Source organism: Lactuca saligna, chromosome 2, assembly GCF_052625555.1.
Source record: "Lactuca saligna cultivar CGN05327 chromosome 2, ASM5262555v1, whole genome shotgun sequence".
In the NCBI taxonomy this organism is placed as follows: domain Eukaryota; kingdom Viridiplantae; phylum Streptophyta; class Magnoliopsida; order Asterales; family Asteraceae; genus Lactuca; species Lactuca saligna.
In genome coordinates, this window is record NC_136418.1 from 58,972,943 (window position 1) to 58,995,273 (window position 22,331).

The window sequence follows — 22,331 nt, forward strand, 5'->3', positions numbered from 1 at the left end:
CCACTAAAATCGGTCTGAAGGGTAAGTCGATTGTTACCTCTAATACTCCTACTCCTACATCTACCCCTGTTTTGGCTATCGGGTAAGGCAAAGGTAAGAAGAGGAAGACCCCAGTGAAGGGTACCAAGGGAAAGTCACTTGAAGGCTCCTCATCTGGAACCAAAAGTGGTTATGTCACTCCTTCTGCCATCCCTAAGGATGCTGATTACTTCTATTGTCAGAACAAGGGGCACTGGAAGCGAAACTTCCCTAAGTACTTGCAGGATGTCAAGGATGCGAAAGTAAAACCCACCCATGTAGGTATTTACACAATATTGTCTAATAACTCACCATGTTCTAACTCTTGGGTGCTTGATATAGGATGTGGTATTCACATATGTTCAAATTTGCAGAGCCTAAGAAGAAGTGAGGATGTGGAGCACGAGAAGATAAAGTTGATCATGGGGAATAGGAAGGCTTCACCTGTTTCCAAGATTGGAGTTTATACTTTGTTGCTGAATAATGCGTTAAAATTGGATTTGAATAAATGTGTGTACTCGCCAGAAATGGCAAGAAATATTATTTCTTTTCATGGTTTGTACAAACAAGGTTTTACCTTTTCGTTTGATAATGAATGTGGTGGTATTAATGCTTTCTTTAATAATGTGTTTTATTTTAAACCATTACCTTGTGATGGTGTGTATGAATATGTGTAAGTTGTAGATAACCTAGGAAATAATGTGTTGTATATTGATTCTTCTACTAGCTTAGATAAAGCATCATTGTGGCATTGTCGTCTTGGACATGTAAGCAAGAAATGCATAGGCCAACTCCAAAAGGATGGAGTCTTAGAGTCATTCGACCTAAAGTCAGATGATAGTTGTGAATCTTGTCTTCTTGGAAAAATGACAAAATCACCCTTCATTGGTACTTTTGCAAGGGGTGAGGGTTTGTTGGACCTTATACATACTGATGTATGTGGACCATTTAAAACCACAACAGGGGATGTTAATCACTATTATGTGACTTTTATTGATGATTTTAGTAGATATGGTTATGTCTACTTAATCAGACATAAGTCAGAAACCTTTGATAGGTTTAAAGAGTTTAGACAGGAAGTAGAAAATCAATTGGGAAGGAACATTAAGATGCTTCGATCCGATCAAGGTGGTGAATATCTTAGTACTGAGTTTCGTGACTATCTTAAGGAGTGTGGGATTGTCTCACAATTGACACCTCCCAGGACACCATAGCTGAATGGTGTGGCTGAGAGGCATAATCGAACCTTGTTGGACATGGTTCTCTCTATGATGATTCGAGCTTCGCTACCAATCTCTTTCTGGGGGTATGCCTTAGAGACTGCCGCCCATATCCTTAATCTGGTCCCTACAAAGAAAGTTACCAAAACACCTCATGAGATGTGGACTGGGAAGGTTCCAAATTTGGACCACATCAAGATTTGGGGTTGTGAGGCTTTCGTGAGGCGTGAGACTCATGATAAGCTCGAAGCTCGAAGCAAAAGGTGTATTTTCAATGGCTACCCACAGAAATCCTTTGGTTACCTCTTCTATATACCCAGTGAGAATGTTGTCTTTGTGGCAAGGAGAGGGGTCTTTTGCGAGAGAGAATTTATAAGCCAAGGAGACAGTAGGAGGCAAATTGATCTTGAAGAAATTCAAGAATCGATTGGTGAAGGAACCTCAGACACTTGCAATTAACCTGAGGAGGAAACTCCTGTTGAGACAGCTGATGAGTCTATACCTCCGAGGCGTTCCATAAGGGTTAGGAACACACCTGAGTTTTATTATGGATTTCATATTACCACGGAAGGTGATACATTTATCAGTGATAGTACACTGGTAAATCTAGATGCACCTAGCTGTGTTAAGGAAGCCATGGCAGGCCCGGAGTCTGGTAAATGGAAGGAGGCTATGGACAGTGAGATACAGTCCATGTATGACAATCAAGTTTGGAACTTGGTTGACAATGTACCAGTCCGTAAGACAGTCGAGTGCAAATGGATCTTCAAGAAGAAGACCGACATGGATGGAAAAGTGCACACTTATAAGGCTCGACTGATTGCGAAGGGTTTTACTCAGACTCATGGTATTGATTATGATGAAACCTTCTCACCAGTGGCAAAGATCAAGTGTACTAGGGTTATGCTGGCCATTGCGACATTTCATGAATATGAAATATGGCAAATGGATGTCAAAACCGCCTTTCTTAATGGAAAGTTGGTTTTGGATGTGTACATGAATCGGCCAGAGGGTTTTGTCAGTGCAGAGTATCCTAATAGAATGTGCCAGCTTGAGAAATGCATCTATGGATTGAAACAAGCATCTTGTAGCTGGAATCATTGTTTCGATGAAAAGGTCAATGAGTTTGCCTTCTCGAGAAGTGAAGATGAGTCCTGCGTGTATGTCAGAGATAGTGGGAGTATAGTTAGCTTCATGGTATTATATGTGGATGACATACTACTAATAGGAAATGACATCCCAACCTTGCAGGAGGTTAAGTCCTGGCTTGGGAAGTGTTTTGCTATGAAGGACCTTGGGGAAGCTGCCTATATCCTAGGGATAAGAATATTAAGAGAAAGGAGTAAAAGACTAATTGGACTTAGTCAGAGTACTTACTTGGATAAGGTGTTGAAAAGGTTCAACATGTAGAATTCCAAGAAAGGAGAGTTACCTATCCAAAGCAATGCCAAGTTGAGTAAGCCTCAGATTCTGAGTATAGAGGCTAAGATAGCTGAGATGATTCGATTACCATATGCTTCCGTTGTTGGCTCGATCATGTATGGTATGACTTGTACCCACCCTGATCTGGCCTTTGCTTTGGGAATGGTCAGCATATATCAGGGGAACCCTGGCAAGGCTCATTGGACCGCACTAAAGAATATTCTCAAGTACTTGCGGAGGATTAAGGATTGGATCCTTATCCTTGGTGGGAGTGATGACTTGAGAGTAGTAGGGTATAGTGATGCTAGTTTTAAGGCTGATAGGGATAACTTCCACTCTCAGTTGGGCTGGGTCTTTACCCTATATAGAGGGACGATCACTTGGAAGAGTTACAGGCAGGAGATGGTGGCTGATTCGACTTGTGAATCAGAGTACATAGCAGTAAGTGAAACAGCGAAGGAGGCGATATGGCTGACGAACTTCATCAGAGACCTTGGAGTTGTTCTTGCTATTAAGGAGCCTATGGAGATTTTTTGTAACAGCAATAGTGCGGTTGCTTTAGCCAAAGAACCAAGAGATCATGGCAGATCCCAACACATTGAAAGAAAATATCACTTCATAAGACACAAGATAGAATAAGGAATCATCGTGGCAAAGAGGGTATCGTCGGATGAGAACCCTACAGATCCCCTTACGAAGGGACTGACGAGGGTTAGGCATTTGCAGCATACGAGGCGCATTGGGCTTAGGGATGATATTAGTTTTATAGATTGGATAGTTATTAATGAGACTTGTAAAATGTAATTGACGTTTGATGATGAATAAAAGTTGTGATTTATTTATGATTAAGGTGTTGCTATCATTGTCAACTATTTACTATTGTTTTCATCTTTTCATGTTTTGACTTCCATAATAATAAATTTATTCAAACTTTCCACAATCGGTCATACGTCGGAAGTAGGTATGAATCAAGATTGTCATGAATTGGGCTTGTAGATGACTAAAGGTGTTTAGCCACAGCAATGGTTGCTACAACAAACGTGAGTGCTCATAAGTTATGAGTATTGGAATAAACCCACGCTCACTTGCATCACTTCATGAAATTTATCTCGAGTGATCGTGAGACAGTAATATCATATAAGTCTTCAAACCTAGAGATATGAGTTGTTACCTATGAGTTGGTTGTGCATTGATTGCACAAAAACGTATCAGTAACTTGATGTTATAAATCGTTCCTCTGTGTACAATTCAACAAGTAGTAGAACAAGCATATGAGTCGAAGTTTATCTGTTCCTTCTAGAAAGAGAAGCGATATCTGGGCCCCTCGATGATTTTGTTTTGACCCATGTGTCGGGCCCGGTTAGAACCTAATTGATGTGTTCAATTTAGTTCTTTGTCAAACAAATCGGAAATCGGGAAACAAAATGCTAGACAATAAGTAAGACATGGTTCCATGTATTTGCCCGGCTGATATCATGAGAACAGAGGATTATATGATCACATATCTAAAATGGCGCTTCATAGTTCGATAGAGTTTTAGAGAGCTACGATTGTCGGTTGGAACCTGAAGTAATATAAGCAAATAGAGTTATCAAACTTATCCAAGTGGGAGACTGTTGGATAAGGTGTCTAAGTCCATAACTTATTTGGTATATACTTGATCCGACCCGGCATGGTCCACTTGGGTTGCACTTCACCCGAACTGTTTATGGATAATATTATGAGAATTGTATACTTATGATTTATTAATATATTATAAGTTATAATATATTAATATGAAGTCATGTTATTTAATTAGGTTTTTTTAGTCTTAAATTAATTATGAACTAATTTAGTGATTAAAAAGAAGACTAATTAAATCATGGGCTATTATATTTATATGGTGTGGGCTAATACTCATTTGTTAATGGGCTAAGATTATATGGAAGTCCATGGATGATCCATGGAGCTTTTAACCCATGGATCCTTGGAAAGGAAAAGACATGGGTTATTAGGGTTTACCCTAATCATGTGAACTATATAAACATGCTTATGTTGCTTGAAATGGCACCCTAGTGTGTGTGAGAAGCGGTGGCCGATTTCTAGAGCTAAAGTATACATTTTCATAAGTTTTCCAAGTTTGTGGTGATTTGTGATTTCCATTTGAGGCATTCACATTATTGGTACTTGGGTCTCAAACTCCAAAGGAATCAACAATCAACAAAAGGTATGTAATTCATCTAGTTCTTTTATGTTTAAAAGTACCCCATGCCATGCTAGATAGGTTATAAACCTTGGAAAACAAATTTTGCATGTATTTTAGACAAACATAGATCCTAGCTTTATTAGGGTTGCATGTACACTTAGGAAGTGTTAGAATGCTCAAAACCCAATAGTGTTGGTGATACCTGATGATGACATGTAACAATCGGAGGGTGTCAAGGGGGCGTTTCATCAGCCCACTCTTCCCATTTCTTCAGGTGTTAATGTTGGTTCCCCGTCTTCGGGGGTAGTCCTAGTGATGTGGATCCTGTGTTTAGTCCGAGGTGAAGTCTGGGTTCGGACTATCGCTTGTCTATACGTTTTGTGGCTTTGGATTTTACACGTCATGCTCTTCCTCAAGCTATCGTGAAAGATATGGACTCTATGAGCAACGCTGTTGGGGCTCATAACCTTGCATATGCCGTTGCATAGGCAATAGCAATCGAACACTTGGATCACTTATACCATGACACCCACATCCGAAATAAGCCAAATCCTTCCTTTCCCAAAGCCCTAATCCTCATGACAACTGATGATTGGGCCACAACCCCAAGCAACGAAGCAAATCCGAAACCGAGTGTTACAACTCTCCCCCACTTAAACTAGATCTCATACTCAAAATCGCCCCTTACTAACAGTCATATCAAGCCCAAAAACCTGAGGAACATAATCGAAAATTATGCGCATATGACAACCTTCCCAAGACAACCGAAACCTAATCGAAACTTGCAACTCGAAGAAAACAAACCCTAATCCCCCGAAAGAAGCCACTTCTATCTTTCTAAAACCTGAAATCCAACTTGGTCTGACTCCCTGATAGACCGTTCACATTGAACATTACCATGCCAAATCAACATCAGCTAACATACAAAACAAAACACTTCCAATACCGATTATCTTGATGCATCCTATGAAAACAAAGCCATTGACCATATGCAGCTGCAGAACACTTATACTTGACATAGGGCTAAGATAATCCTACGAGTAGAAGATTCATCCCTACAATGGTTAGACTCAAACGGGAGCTTCTCAACAGGGTCAGATCAATTACTCTGAGATTATTTAATCCAAACTGCAAGTAACTTAGCACTTTTGATCCACATGCTACCCCACACACATGAATCCCCAATTCACTACTTCTGCCTGAAGCATCACATTGCTTCATATATGCTTTTCAAAAGTAACCGAGAACTCCATGATCCTAACTTATCTGCCAACGATCTGGAATACCATATTCCCTCCTGGTTGCTTAGCCAAAGAACTGTTGGATAAGGTGTCTAAGTCCATAACTATTTCTGGTATGTACTTGACCCGACCCGGCATGGTCCATTTGGGTTGCATGGCATCATGCAATTGAATAGACTAAATGAGAGAAATAACACTTGGAGATTATTAATATATTATAAGTTCTAATATATTAATAATATTATTTGATTAGTTTGATCAAGAATTAATTTAGAATTAATTATGTGATCAAAAGATAACTAATTAAATATATGGGTTGATTATGTAAATCATCCATATCTTGTATAGTGGGCTAAAAGGCTCCATGGACTATCAAGTTGGGTTCCACCCATAGGATGCTCCATGGATGCTCCATGGGAGTTACAAACCCATGGGTCATGGAAATGAAGAGTCATGACACATTAGGGTTTAACCCTAGATGTGTCAACACTATATAAGTAACATGTTCTCCTCCCAAAATCGGCTACACTAAGAAATAAGAGGGCTTGGCCGATTTTGAGAAGTGTGTTCTCTCATAAGTTCTTCCAAGAGCATTTGGTGTTGTGTGAAGCATTTGAGACATCACACTTGGGGTGCTAGGCTCACAAGTTTTCAAGGAACACAAACAACAACAATGTAAGTTATTCTATCTATACTTTAAGTTAAAATTGTTCCCCATGTATGCTAGATAGGAATATAACCTTGGAATTCAACTTTGCATGATAATTAGACAAACATAGATCCAAGGTTATTAGGGTTGCATGTACACTTAGGAAGTGTTAGAATGCTCAAAACCCATCAGTGGTATCAGAGCCTAGGTTTGTTTGCTCTTATTTGTGCTTAAAAGATGAAAAAAGAATCGGAAATCTTGCTGTCTGCGAATGGACTCGTCGAGTCTATAGGGGGGACTCGTCGAGTTCATGAGTATCTTCAACCAACTCGGCGAGTGAGTTCATGCACTCGGCGAGTAGGGTCGACTGATTGCAGAATTTCGATTTAGTTGCTGGAAATGAATTAGAAACATTACCCTAAACTGTTTTGGTAATTGAAAACTTGTTTTTGGTGGTGTAATGCCTTTGCTAATTCATTTACAAACAACTAGTTATCAAAATTACAAAGTTTTAAATGTAATTTTTGATTGTGTTCATATTCATGTTCTTGTTCTTATGATGTTTTAGATGATCATAGGAATTATTTGTAACCTATGTGGTAGATTAATTCTTGATCATAATGTGTTTTTAATGGAGTCCATAACTTATCCTTAAGTTATGGAAAACCAAGAGTCACACTTGAGTTAAAACCATTAAAACAAATACAAGAGTTAGAAAAATGAAGAGTCTTCATTTTATTACTCTATTAAACTCATAAGTTACAAGAAATGAAAAGTTTTGAAAGTTACAAAACTTGCCCTCAAGTTTTGGAACAAGTAAAGTTAAGTTAAAACTTTAAGTTCCAACCCCTGGAATTTTAAAAGTTAAAATTCAACCCTTATACTTATATTATGATGATTTAATAATTATATATATATATGTATAAGAATAAAGTCGTCTTACCGCTAGTACGCCTCATTCACGAAGCCGGTCTATAAGGTGGGTATAAGGTTGTTGCCTATAAAATGGTGACTTAATGGGTGTTTACTCTCACCCACCGCTTGCTTGACTGGTGGAGGGTCGTTAGCCGAACGGGTAAGACAAGGACTTATAAATTCTCATTCAAAGTATGATGAATATAATAAAGTAACTAAATGTTTTATTAAATTCCCAATCTTAGTTACTTTAGGAAAATGTGAATAAGGTGCTAATCCATGAAATTACACTTTACACTTTGTCTAAGTCGTTGGTGGAGCGTGTGTGGTTAACCGGCACACTAACTTGGACTTAACAAGGTAGGAAAAGGGTGACTTAAGGTTTATTATAGTATCGGTGGAGCGTGTGTGGTTTACCGGCACATCGATTGAGTGATAAACTTTAAGGGTACCAAGTGACTTGCATGGTTACTTCACACCTCGTTTTGTGATCCTCGGTATCCCAGTCACAAAACTTGGAGGGCACTCTCGAGATTGAAACATGCCTTTGAAAAGTTCATTGGATCTCAAAGAATCTAGGAATTTCTAAAACCAATAAAAACTAAATATCTATTATTTCGGTTTTCATGGTGGAAATTGGTGAATCCTCATTCACCTACCTTTCAAATATGGTATAGCTTAGATTACGGCATACCTCTTCTAAGTTATATTATATTGTGATTGGATCCTAGCCTTAATATTACATTTGGGTGTTTTATTAAGGACTCTCTTAAATCTATACTAAACTTGTTCTTCTTTTTCAGATGTCTTCAAATAATGCTTCTGGCTCGAATCCTAATGGCTCCTTTACTCTTATGAGTTTGTGCGGGAAAGTCACCTTTGATGGATCCAACTTCAATAAATGGATCAGAAACATCAGGATGATTACCCGCTACGAGGACAAAGAATATGTCCTTGACAAGGAGCTTAAGGAAATTGATGAGTCCACTGCAACTCCCCAGGAGATCGCTGACTTTCATACTCATGAAAGAGATGCAACCAAGGTGGTTTGCATCATGTTGGCCACAATGACAGCTGAACTCCAAAAGTCTTATGAGGATTTCTACCCTTATGAAATGCACCAAGATTTGATGGAAAGATACCATCAAAGTGCACGACAAGAGAGGTACGAAGTCATCTGCTCCATGATAACAACCATGATGAAGGACGGAGATTCCGTCACGAGCCACATGCAGAAAATGCAAAGGTATGTGGATCGTTTGCTGAAGCTTAATGTGAACTTCCCTGAGGAGCTTGCAATAGATATCATTTTGCACTCCTTACCATCGTGCTATGATCAATTCTGCATGACATATCACATGAACAAGGAAGAGGTCACCCTCAGCAAACTTCAGGGACTTCTCAAGACCGCAGAAACAAGTCTTAAGGGGAAGTCAGTTGCTATCACTCCTACTCCAGACTCAACTCCGGTCTTGGCAATCGGGCAAAGTCGAGGGAGGAAGAGAAAGAGATCTTCGAAGGGTACCAAGGCTCGGACCCTTGATGGCTCTTCTTCAAGTGGAACCAAGAAAGGTTTCATTACTCCTTCTTCTGACCCAAAAGAGGCTGAATGCTTCTATTGCCATGAAAAAGCTCATTGGAAGCGGAACTGCCCAAAGTACCAACAGGATGTGAAGGATGGGAAAGTCAAACCCAACCATGCAGGTATTTACACTATCATTTCTAATAACTCACCCCATTCGAAATCTTGGGTCCTTGATACCGGTTGCGGTATTCATATTTGTTGTGACTTGCAGGGACTAGGAAGAAGTGAGAATGTGGAGCAAGGAAGAATAAACTTAATCATGGGGAATAGGAAAGTTACACCTGTCACCAAGATTGGAGTTTATACTTTATCGCTAAGTAGTGGGTTAAATTTAGGTTTGAATAAATGTTGTTATTCGCCAGAAATGGCAAGAAATATTATTTCCTTTCATGCATTGTACAAACAAGGTTTCACCTTTTCGTTTGATAATGAAGTTGGTTCGATTAATGCTTTCTTTAATAATGTACTTTATTTTAAAGCATTACCTTGTGATGGTGTGTATGAAGCTGTATCTGTTGTAGATAACTTAGGAAATAATGTTTTGTGTATTGATTCTACTAATAATAATAACTTGGATAAAGCATCATTATGGCATTGTCGTCTTGGACATATAAGCAAGAAACGCATAGGCCAACTCCAAAAGGATGGAGTCTTGGAGTCGTTTGACCTAAAGTCAAATGATAGTTGCGAATCATGCTTACTTGGAAAAATGACAAAGTCACCATTCACAGGCTCGTGTGAAAGGGGTGAAGGTTTGTTGGACCTTATACACACGGATGTGTGTGGACCATTCAAACATGCCACAAGGGATGCTAATCGTTATTATTTGACTTTTACTGATGATTACAGTAGATATGGATATGTCTACTTAATCAAGCATAAGTCAGAGACTTTCGAGAAGTTTAAGGAATTTAAACAGGAAGTCGAGAATCAATTGGGCAGGAACATTAAGATGCTTCGATCCGATCGGGGTGGTGAGTATCTTAGTTCAGAGTTCCTCGACTATCTAAGGGAATGTGGGATTGTCTCACAATTGACACCTCCCAGGACACCGCAGTTGAATGGTGTGGCTGAGAGGCATAATCGAACCTTGTTGGACATGGTTCGTTCCATGATGAGTCGAGCTTCGCTACCAATCTCATTCTGGGGGTATGCTTTAGAGATTGCCGCCCATATCCTTAATCTAGTCCCTACAAAGAAAGTTGCCAAAACTCCTCACGAGATGTGGACTGGTAAAGTACCTAAACTAGACCACATCAAGATTTGGGGTTGCGAGGCTTTCGTGAGACGCGAGACTCATGATAAGCTCGAACCTCGAAGCGAGAGGTGTATTTTCATCGGCTACCCACAGCAATCCTTTGGTTACCTCTTCTACAGACCTAGTGACAATGTGGTCTTTGTAGCATAAAGAGGAGTCTTTCGAGAAAGAGAGTTTATAAGCCAAGGAGACAGTGGGAAGCAAGTTGATCTTGAAGAAATTCAAGAGTCAAGTGGTGAAGGAACTTCAAACTCTAGCCCTCAACTTGAGGAGGAAACTCCTGTTGAGCCAATTGACGAATCTGTACCTCTGAGGCGTTCCACGAGAGTTAGGAGTGCACCTGAGCATTACTATGGATTCCATATTACTGCAGAAGGTGAGACACTTATTAGTGATGGGACACTAGTAAGTCAAGATGACCCTAACAGCTACGAGGAAGCCATGGCAGGCCCCGAGTCTGCTAAATGGAAAGAGGCTATGGATAGCGAGATACAATCCATGTATGACAATCAAGTTTGGAACTTGGTTGAGAATGTACCAGGTCGAAAGACTGTAGGGTGCAAATGGGTCTTCAAGAAGAAGACCGACATGGATGGTAAAGTACACACTTATAAGGCTAGACTGGTTGCAAAGGGCTTCTCTCAAATTCCTGGAGTGGATTATGATGAGACCTTTTCTCCGGTAGCCAAGATTAAGTCTATTCGGGTTCTGTTAGCCATAGCCGCATTTCATGACTATGAAATTTGGCAAATGGATGTCAAAACCGCTTTCCTTAATGGGAAGTTGGCTGAAGATGTTTACATGAGTCAGCCAGAGGGTTTTGTCAGCAACGAGTACCCTAATAGAGTGTGTAAGCTTGAGAAGTCCATTTATGGATTAAAGCAAGCACCTCGCAGATGGAATCTTTGCTTTGATGAAAAGGTCAAGGAATTTGGCTTTTCTAGGAGTGAAGATGAATCTTATGTATATGTCAAGGCTAGTGGGAGTATAATTAGCTTTTTGGTATTGTATGTGGATGACATACTACTCATAGGAAACGACATTCCAACCCTGCAGGAAGTAAAGTCCTGGCTTGGAAAGTGTTTCGCTATGAAGGACCTTGGTGAAACTGCCTATATTTTAGGGATAAGGATCTTGAGAGATCGGAGTAAAAGACTAATTGGACTTAGTCAAAGTACCTACTGGGAGAAGGTGTTGAAGAGATTCAGAATGCAAGACTCCAAGAAAGGAGAATTGCCCATCCAGAGTAATGCCAAACTGAGTAAGACACAAAGCCCTAGCACTGAGGCTGAGATAGCACAAATGAGTCGAGTACCTTACGCTTCGGCTGTAGGATCGATCATGTATGCTATGACGTGTACTCGACCTGATGGAGCTTTTGCCCTGAGCATGGTTAGCAGGTTTTAGGGGAACCCTGGCAAGGCACACTGGACTGCGGTAAAGAATATTCTCAAGTACCTACGAAGGACTAAGGACTGGGTCCTTACCCTCGGTGGAAGTGATGACTTGAGAGTTGTAGGGTATAGTGATGCTAGCTTCCAGACTGATAGGGATAACTTCCGCTCTCAGTCGGGCTGGGTCTTTACCCTAAATGGAGGAGCAATTTCTTGGAAGAGTTCCAAGCAAGAGACAGTGGCAGATTCTACTTGTGAATCAGAGTATATTGCAGCTAGCGAGGCGGCAAAGGAGGCGTTATGGCTGAGGAACTTCATTGGAGACCTTGGAGTTGTACCAGCTATTAAAGAGCCAATGGAAATTTTCTGTGATAGTGAAAGTGTTGTTGCCTTAGCCAAGGAACCAAGGGATCACGGGAGATCCAGACACATCGACAGAAAATACCATTTCATCAGACATCGGATCGAAGAAGGACTCCTCGTGGCAAAGAGGGTATCATCGGATGAGAACCCAGTAGATCCCCTCACGAAGGGACTGACTCGGGTTAAGCATCTCCAGCATGCTCGGAGCATAGGGCTGAAGGATGATATTAGATTTAGTAGTTAGATAACCTCGAAATTTGTAAAGTGTAATTGACATTTGATGATAAATAAAAGTGTTTTATTTATGAGTAAAGTGTTGCTATCTCTTGTCGATCGTTTACTATATTTCTTTTGCATGTTTTGACTTCCAGAATAATTTTGTTTGGTATAACATATTATTCAAACCTCCACAGTCGGTCATATGTCGGAAGTAGGTATGAATCAAGACTGTCATCTTTGTTTGTAGAGGTCTTGGACAAGGCTACAGCAATCATGAGTGCTCATAAGTTCTGAGCATTGGACTCAACCCACGCTCACTGGAATCACTTCATGGAATTCTATCTCGAGTGATCGTGAGACGGTAATATCATATAAGTCTTTAAACCTAGAGATATGATTTGTTACTTACAAGTTGGTTACGCATTGATTGTACGAAAAATGCATTCGTAACTCGATGTTATAAATCGCGCTCTTGTGTGTAATTCAATGAGTAGTAGAACAAACATATGAGTCGAAGTTTATCTGTTCCTTCTTGGATTAGAAGCTGATATCTGGGCCCCTTGATGATTTTGTTTTGACCTATGTACCGGGCCCGGTCAGAACTAAATTGATGTGTTTAATGAAGTTCTTTGTCAAACAAATCGGAAATCGGAAAACAAACTGTTGGACAATAAGTAAGACATTGTTCCATGTATTTGTCCGACTGATATCTAGAACAGAGGATTATATGATCACTTATCTTAAATGGCGTACCATCATCTTCTCAGTTTCGAGAAACCTTGTAAAGAGCTACGATTGCCGATCGGTTCCTGAAGTCATACTTGCAGTAATAGTTATTAGACTTATCCAAGTGGGAGACTGTTGGATAAGGTGTCTAAGTCCATAACTATTTCTGGTATGTACTTGACCCGACCCGGCATGGTTCATTTGGGTTGCATGGCATCATGCAATTGGATAGACTAAATGAGAGAAATAACACTTGGAGATTATTAATATATTATAAGTTCTAATATATTAATAATATTATTTGATTAATTTGATCAAGAATTAATTTAGAATTAATTATGTGATCAAAAGATAACTAATTAAATATATGGGTTGATTATGTAAATCATCCATATCTTGTATAGTGGGCTAAAAGGCTCCATGGACTATCAAGTTGGGTTCCACCCATAGGATGCTCCATGGATGCTCCATGGGAGTTACAAACCCATGGGTCATGGAAATGAAGAGTCATGACACATTAGGGTTTAACCCTAGATGTGTCAACACTATATAAGTAACATGTTCTCCTCCCAAAATCGGCTACACTAAGAAATAAGAGGGCTTGGCCGATTTTGAAAAGTGTGTGTTCTCTCATAAGTTCTTCCAAGAGCATTTGGTGTTGTGTGAAGAATTTGAGGCATCACACTTGGGGTGCTAGGCTCACAAGGTTTCAAGGAACACAAACAACAACAAGGTAAGTTATTCTATCTATACTTTAAGTTAAAATTGTTCCCCATGTATGCTAGATAGGAATATAACCTTGGAATTAAACTTTGCATGATAATTAGACAAACATAGATCCAAGGTTATTAGGGTTGCATGTACACTTAGGAAGTGTTAGAATGCTCAAAACCCATCAAGAACATCCTCACAGTCACCCTACACGACTTTCGAAAGAAAATTTCGACCGACAATAACTAACCGAACCATCTCGCCACCAAACCCGATGCTAAGCTGAATGCTACATAACTAACTTTAGCCTTACCTCCTACCTGGTCTCCCATGACCTACCAATTCCTAATAACAAAACAGGTTGTGGCCCTCCCACAGCCTTGCGCACAAACCCGCCTTGGCCTAAACCATCTGAAGACATACCTGAGCAAGTCACAGATTTACCGAAATATCACCGCTAAACAGAGACTGGTGAATGCTACGGGCCACCCCGCAGTCTTACAACAATCCCACACTAACTGAACACTAGTGAATGCTACGGTCCACCCCGCAGTCTTACAACACTCCCACACCAACTAACCACTAGTGAATGCTACGGGTCAACCCTCAGTCTTACAACACTTCTACACTAACTTCTAACTAGCAAATTGTAACACCCGGTTTATTTATTAAATAAATAAACAAAATAATGAATGAATGGTAGTCCTAAAATAAGTGATTATATATGCATGGTATGGTTTCGAGGAGTTAATTGGCACAATTCAGAAGTTGGGAGTTGAAAGTGTAAGTTCCTGGCTCATTTTATAATTATTTATGAAGGCAGGGACTAAATGGTAACTTTTGGGACTTCATTTGAAGAGATTTTGGGGCTAAGGGGCTGTTTGGTAAATTAGGAATCAAATTTGTGAAGAATTATGGAAGCATGGGTTAAATTGGTAAATTCTGCACCTAAGTCGCAATAGATTTTTAATGTTGGGGGCTAAAAGGTAAAATATGGATCTTCTTTGAAAGGGGTTTTTAAGAGGAGGGGGCCATTTGGTAATTTTCGGATTTAGATTGAAAGAAGAAGGTGATGGAGGGGCTGGAAGTGACATTATGGCAAAGTTTTAATGGGAGCGGGTATTTAAGGGATTAACAACCCTAACCCTAAGGATTGCTATAGCCGTCACCTCTCCTTCCCCTCTTGTTAACCGCCACTATACCATTTTCCACCTTGCTGTCAGGACATCGTTGCTGCCGTTGGACAGCGTGAGTGACCAGTGAAAGACCACATATATCAGTTGTGTGAAGCTGCACCGAGTGGGGATCGACAAATCTGTTATCCCGGTTGTCTCCATCTCCGACGTTTCCATAGCGATTGGAGTGGGAAAACCACCATCGTGCCTCTCTTGGTTGCTGAAGACGAAGATAGACAAGAGAGATCGTTGCTCCAATGGAAATGGAAGGGAAGCAAAGCGACAGCACCGCTGCCGTCGTTATCTTCGGCAGATGATGCCGCCGCGGTTTGTTTCTATGAAGATAAAGGGTCTCTGGTTCTTGTGGTTAGCACAGTCAAAGTGGTGGTCGTGTTTGTTGGATAGTTGTTCCTCCGTGAGTTGTTGCCGCCTTTTATCTTCCTGGCCACCACCACTACCGCCATCAACCACCACCAGGAGAGTGGATGCGCTTCTGTTTCAAATATAGGTTGTATACATGTTTCATTTCGTGTTTAGGTGGGCGGTTGTATCTCCACTAGTTGTTCATGTGTTGGCTGGTTTGCGTAGCTGGAAAAGCAAGAAAAGGCATCACCACCACCATAGGGTGGTGGCTGCTGCCATGTGCCACCACCGGCCACCATTAGGTGGCTATGTGTTTGTGTTTATTTTGTTTAGTGTAGTGTGTGTGTGCGTTTATTTGATATTTTCTTTGTAAATTGTAAATGGAATAATGAAAGGAAATTGAAAACCACCACCTTAGGGTGGTGGCTGCCGCCACCGGCCGCCGTGTCGGGTGGCAGTGTGCCTTGGTTGGTTGTGCTGACTAGTGTCGGGTGCTACTGTGCTAGAAACCCTAATGGGCTTAATAATATTCTAGTGGGCTTTATAGGCCCAATAAAGCCCTAATTGATCTAAAAAGTCCAACAAGCTAATAAATGGGCTAGTATTTGGGTTAGAAACCCTAATTAGGGTTTGGAAGACCCTAATGCCAATAAAACCCTAATTTGAGAATAAATTGGGACACACACACACTCGGGAATTATTAATAACTTGAAACATGAATAATAATCATGGGCAAGGTTTAGCTAAGCGGTATGGGACTTAATGAGTTAAGTCCTTAGAGGATTAAGTTCTTAATGGGTTAAGTAGGAAACTTAACCCTAATCGTCATTTTATGTGAAACCCTAATTTCTATTGGGTTTATTATTGGGCCTTTCTGTTGGGCCTTGATGATTGGATTATTATTGGGCCATCGAAAGTGAAGCAATTGGACTAGAATAATTAATGGGCTTTGAGGTAAGGCCCATATGAAGAGTGGGCCCAATTTGGAAAATTGGGCCATATGTTGGGCTTTGATTCCTAATTGACTTTAGGCCTAAGAATTAGGGGTAAAGTAGTAATTACCCAAAGAATATACTTATGGTTATGTAAAGGGATCCAATTATTAATTGGGTGATGTTTGATAATTGACAGAACGAGAATCTGTCATCCAGCAGCTGGAGTTGAGTATGCAGGACTTCAGCAGTGTGGGATTGAGTCTGCTGGACTTCAGCAGTGTCAGGTGAGCCTTCTCATGTGACATCCCCATTTTCACGGCCAGAAAAGACCGATTTTGTTTATGCTTTATAAAAATCATAGTACTTCATTTTATAAAAAGGTTGCGGAATTTGTTCCCAGAAAAACACGATAAATACGTTATTAAAACATTTTCGAAGAAACGTATTTTTATTCATTTAAAACGTTTGGGATGTCATCGTTAATACAGAAACATAAGCATAAACAGAACTTACATGTATTTACACTAGTGATCTACATCTCTTTAAATCTCTCAGTGTAAAGTGACTTCGTATCAACACCTGTGATATAAATAAACTGAGTGGGTCAGGTTGGGAAACCTGGTGAGTACATAGGGTTTTCAACCCACAATAATATAATTATTATGTTCAATCAAAGAATCAACCCAATTACCCATCCCCGTTATCTTTTTTTTTACTCTTTAAGGATTTATCCTAAGAGTCATCTATTCTTCATTCGTTTATTCCGAAGTCCCTTACTTCCAGGGTTCTAGGACTGGCACTAAATCCATAGCTGCCAATGTTCGTTCATAAAGCACTAATTCCATAGCTGCTATAGTCTATTCATCGGGTACTAAATCCATAGCTACCAGTCTTTATCTAATAGGTACTAAGTCCATAGCTACCAATGTTCAACAGGTACTAAATCCATAGCTACCAACGTCTAACAGGTACTAAGTCCATAGCTACCGGTGTTTGTCCCATAGGCACTAAGTCTATAGCTGCCAATGTATACTCACATCATCTTCTATCTATCATCATTTATCTACCCATCATCATACCCAACATATTCGTATATATAAAATACGTATACAGTTTAAATCCTTTAAAACATGTATAAAACGTTCATCCAGCATAGACAGCAAGTATTCAGATAATATGCACACATAGCACGTAGTTTATATAAAATACTTCATATCTATGTGTAAGATGAAAGAGACTATGCACTCACAACACGTAAATTATATAATAAATACTTCATATCTATGTGTAAGATGAAAGGGACCATGCACTCACAACACGTAAATTATATAATAAATACTTCATATCTATGTGTAAGATGAAAGGGACCATGCACTCACAACACGTAAATTCTATAATAAATACTTCATATCTATGTGTAAGATGAAAGGGACCATGCACTCACAACACGTAAATTATATAATAAATACTTCATATCTATGTGTAAGATGAAAGGGACCATGCACTCACCTGAGAAGGTGGTGACTCGGTACTCGGACAGCGCTTCGTTTACTTTAAAATAATTTCTTTCGACGAAACCTAGTATTATCACCAATAGATTTTAGTCTATTATTCGCCGAGACTAATTAATAGTCTAGCTATTATTACTATTATATAAGCGTTAAAAAAATACTTATATAACCCATAATAATAGCTCAAGTATTTATTATATGTTCTTAATAACGTTAATATAATTAAATAAAAACTATATTAAAAATAGCGTAGGCGTAGCTCACTTACAACGGGTTTTATAGAAAACCAGGCTTTGCTTGGAGCAGCGTTTCCGAGCCGAAAAGCTCTTCTTCTCGGAGCCGTCGAGCACTCCGGGGCTTCCGCCTCGTGCTAGGGAGGTTCCCTAGGCTTTTCGGGGGATTTCGGGGCTAGAGAGAGGTTCTAGAGAGAGAGTAAAGAGAAGAAAGAATGGGAAAGGTGTGAAGAAAATGAGGGTGGGAGAGGTGGTATTTATAGGGTGAAAATGGCTGAACTTGGTGCCACATGTCACCATCTAGTGGCAAGACTTGGGGAGAAAGCAATGGCCAAGATTGTGCCACATCACCCATTTTCGCATAGCACACTTCCGACTTCTAAAATCCGTAACTTTCACATACGACCTCTGTTTTTGACGTTCTTTATATCCACGCGTAGGTAAAAATAATATCTACAACTTTCATTTTGATTCCTTCGGCTAATTCTCGACCGATCTTAAATTTAACAGTACGAGGCGTTTAGACTGTTAAATGACCGCGAAGAATTTGTAACTCCTTCATACCGACTCCGTTTTCGTCTGTATTTTTACCGTTGAGTTCCTATTAATGAGATCTTGAACTCTCATTTAGGTCACGTAAGCCAAAAACCGCTCGAACTAAAATTCGAGTTTCGGGTCGTGCACTGCTAAGCCGAATCTTAGAAAAATCATAACTTCCTCATACGAAGTCAGATTTGGGTGTTCTTTTTATCGACGCTCTTAGTTTAACATATTCTACGACTTTGTTTTAGATTGCTAAGGATAAATCTCGCTCTATCGTAAATTCACTATTTACGCTTCCCGGTGCCGTGCCGGTTTTGTCGTAAAACTTCGACGGGCCATAACTTCTTCGTTATAACTCGGATTTCGGCGTTCTTTATATGTACGGAAACCTTGTGACATATTCTACAATTTGGTTAAGATTATTTATTCTAAATAATCTTTTGTCGAAAAGTCATTTTCAACCCATATTGCCTCTAAATTGACTAGCCCGGATCTGCGGGCATTACAATTATCTCCCCCTTAGGATGATTACGTCCCGGAATCATCAACGAAACAGGGCTCGTATATTGACTCCATACGTCATCTCTTCATCCTAGGTAATAATTATAACTTCTTTATTCATTCGAGTCTATCTTTTAGACTTATTGTCTGTAAGTAGTACTTAATTGTGCACCTGCTATCTTCTTCAGGTTAGACTCCAGATTACGACGTATCATCATGTGATGCTCGTTTAGACTTAGGTCTTTTAGAGTTAAATTCTGAAATAAACTATTCCTTCCTTCACGTTCTAATGTGATATAATCACACTTTAACATGTAGCATTTCTAGCTACCAACTTCTTTAGCGTCGAGCCGATACTTCTATTGGTCTCTTTGATTTTTAATCGTTTGGTTTAAGTCGGACGCTATATCAAACTTGGTTCTCTGAACCACGTAACCTACTCATCGTAGTCGGACTCAATGTGACATGACCACTAGGGTTGGGATAACAACAATCTTCTTAGTCATTACCGAAACAATGGTAACGGCATACTTGAATAAAACGAAATCAATTACTGGCTTCTTGGTAACCTTGTGACTTTCCCTGATCCAAGTGTGAGTCCTGTGCTTCCGGTAGTATAGGCCTCTACTACCATTCACACCTACTCATACTCGTCCCAAGTATTGTCCCGCAGTTTCCCAAGTCACCATGCAACAATTCATACAATCATTCAACACATCAGATAACAAAACGAAGGTTTTATATCATTTCTTGAAACGATTACATAGGTGTTCAAGTTCACCCTAGACTATGCCTCTACTAGGCTACATCATACGAAACTATGACTACTGCATAATCCGATCCTCGGGTAAGAAGTCCTCATTCTTGATTCCTCGCATGGTTCTCTGCTTCGTCGAGGATCATGTGAAATGCCCTTGGCCTTGGTGGCGTTTCTGGTCTTGCTGCTTTATTTTTCTTTGGGCAGTCTCTGGACATGTGCCCCTTGCCTCCACATCTATAGCATACTTTGTCATTATGCGTGCAGTCTTTGGAATAGTGACCAGCCCTCCCACACTTGTAACAAGTCACTTCTTCGTTGCACTTTCCACCATGCTTCTTCTTGCATCTATCACACCATCTTGCTTCACCTCCATTTGCTCCTCCAAACTTTGAGAATTTGCTTTCCTTGTTCGGCCTCGAAGATCCTTCAAACTTCCGCTTCTCTCCTACCTTATCTTTTTCTAGACCTTTTTCTCTTATCTGGGCCTCTACGTTCTTAGCTGCCCTAACAGCTGCTTTCAAAGTAGTTGCCATTTTGACCATTGGGCCAAAGTCAATGGGTAGTCCGTTAGCAAACCTATCAATCTTGGAGAGTTCAGTAGGCACCAAGTAGGGGAATAGCTTCATCCTTTCGGTGAATGCGGTGGCATACTCGTCAATACTCATCTTTCCTTTCTTCAGGTTCTGAAACTCGTTGTTTAGGTCTATCAGATCTATCTCCGAGCAGTATTGCATTTTCAACTGTTCCAAAAACTCTTCCCACGACATCCTTAAGGCTTCTCCTCGTGGCATCGTATCTGCCAATAGCTTCCACCAGCTCAAGACTCCAGTTTTCAGCTGTCTTACTGCGAAGACAGTCTTCTGTTTCTCGTTACAGCTGCAGCTCTCAAACACCATCTCCATCTCAGAGATCCAATCCATAATCTCAACCGGCTTCGGGCTTCCTGAGAGATTTGGGGGTTTCGCACCCAAGAAATTCTTGTATATCCGCCCATCCTTGTTGTTTCTCCCTTCAGGGTCATCCCTTTGCTCACCTTGAGTCCCTACTTGACTCACTTGGCGGCTGTAGTTCCCTTCCTTTGATTGCTCGGGAACTGGCTCTGTCGGTTCAACATGTACGGTAGGTTCGTCCCTATTTAACATTTGTCTCATTTCTTCCCTTTGTTCAGCCAACATAGCCCGAATCATGGCTTGAACTCCAGCCATGGTGACTGGATCAAGCGCAACTTCTTCTACAATAGGTATTTGCTGAACCACTGGGGGTTGGATCCTGTTCCCATTTGCGTTTACGTTTCCGCTACGGGTTCTTGCCATCTTGATCTATACACCGAATAAGGTGAATCTAGATCTTAATTTAGGATTGACGTCTTAAATCATCCTTATCACTCCGAAACGTTTATATGCTAGTTCTAATATCGTAGTCGTACATTTAGAATCCTAAACACATAAGGTTTCCAGATCCGGTCGGCAACAGACCATAGATCCGAACAACTAACAGCATATCAGGCACAAGTATTTAGCACATAAAAGCATTTTAGGCATAATTCCTAAAATAAGCTAGTGCTCACACCTCACAATCATCGCTTAGCATTCTAAGTTTAAGTCTAGAAATAGATTCATATTCCTAGTTCGCTTAAACTAATGCTCTGATACCAACTGTGACATCCCCATTTTCACGGCCAGAAAAGACCGATTTTGTTTATGCTTTATAAAAATCAGAGTACTTCATTTTATAAAAAGGTTGCGGAATTTGTTCCCAGAAAAACACGATAAATACGTTATTAAAACATTTTCGAAGAAACGTATTTTTATTCATTTAAAACGTTTGGGATGTCATCGTTAATACAGAAACATAAGCATAAACAGAACTTACATGTATTTACACTAGTGATCTACATCTCTTTAAATCTCTCAGTGTAAAGTGACTTCGTATCAACACCTGTGATATAAATAAACTGAGTGGGTCAGGTTGGGAAACCTGGTGAGTACATAGGGTTTTCAACCCACAATAATATAATTATTATGTTCAATCAAAGAATCAACCCAATTACCCATCCCCGTTATCTTTTTTTTTACTCTTTAAGGATTTATCCTAAGAGTCATCTATTCTTCATTCGTTTATTCCGAAGTCCCTTACTTCCAGGGTTCTAGGACTGGCACTAAATCCATAGCTGCCAATGTTCGTTCATAAAGCACTAATTCCATAGCTGCTATAGTCTATTCATCGGGTACTAAATCCATAGCTACCAGTCTTTATCTAATAGGTACTAAGTCCATAGCTACCAATGTTCAACAGGTACTAAATCCATAGCTACCAACGTCTAACAGGTACTAAGTCCATAGCTACCGGTGTTTGTCCCATAGGCACTAAGTCTATAGCTGCCAATGTATACTCACATCATCTT